Here is a 559-nt window from a genome sequence, read left to right as displayed (position 1 = left end):
AAAAAAATGCGACTGGCTTTCTCTTGGAGAGACTAAATAGCGCGCCGGAACCCGCTCTACTTGGAAGACGCAGCTGTGGAATCATCTCAGCACTTTCTCTCAAAGTGCCCAACTTTAGCAAAGATACGGTCGAAACACCTTTGTTCGCAGTTTTTAATTAGCCTTGCGGAGCTCTTGGAGGCTAATTTTTACAAACTCTGAAATTCCGCCATAACTTTGCATGAAAACAAAGTAAAAATGTCAGTAGTATAACTATTATTTTATGTAGTCAAATTATTTCACTTTATAGTCGATCAGTCTTACGTAAAACTCGTTTGATGCGCTTTGGTTTGCCCTCAGGGTAACACGAGCAGAGCTGGTAGATCATAATAATATTTTTCAATTAGAAATATCCGCAAAATTAACACATAAATTTAGTGTACAGTAATTGCACATCACTCGCATGGAATTCAATAACGAACTCTTCCGATTGGGGTATTTGCACTTCAGCAAGGTAAATGAAATGTGTGAGCACCGCAAGCCTTGTGTTTATTTTTTTTTTTCTTATATTCTAAAGCTA

Source organism: Rhagoletis pomonella, unplaced genomic scaffold (genome assembly GCF_013731165.1).
Source record: "Rhagoletis pomonella isolate Grant_MI unplaced genomic scaffold, Rhpom_1.0 Rhpom_scaffold_00004, whole genome shotgun sequence".
In the NCBI taxonomy this organism is placed as follows: Eukaryota; Metazoa; Arthropoda; class Insecta; order Diptera; family Tephritidae; genus Rhagoletis; species Rhagoletis pomonella.
This window is presented reverse-complemented; position numbering follows the sequence as displayed.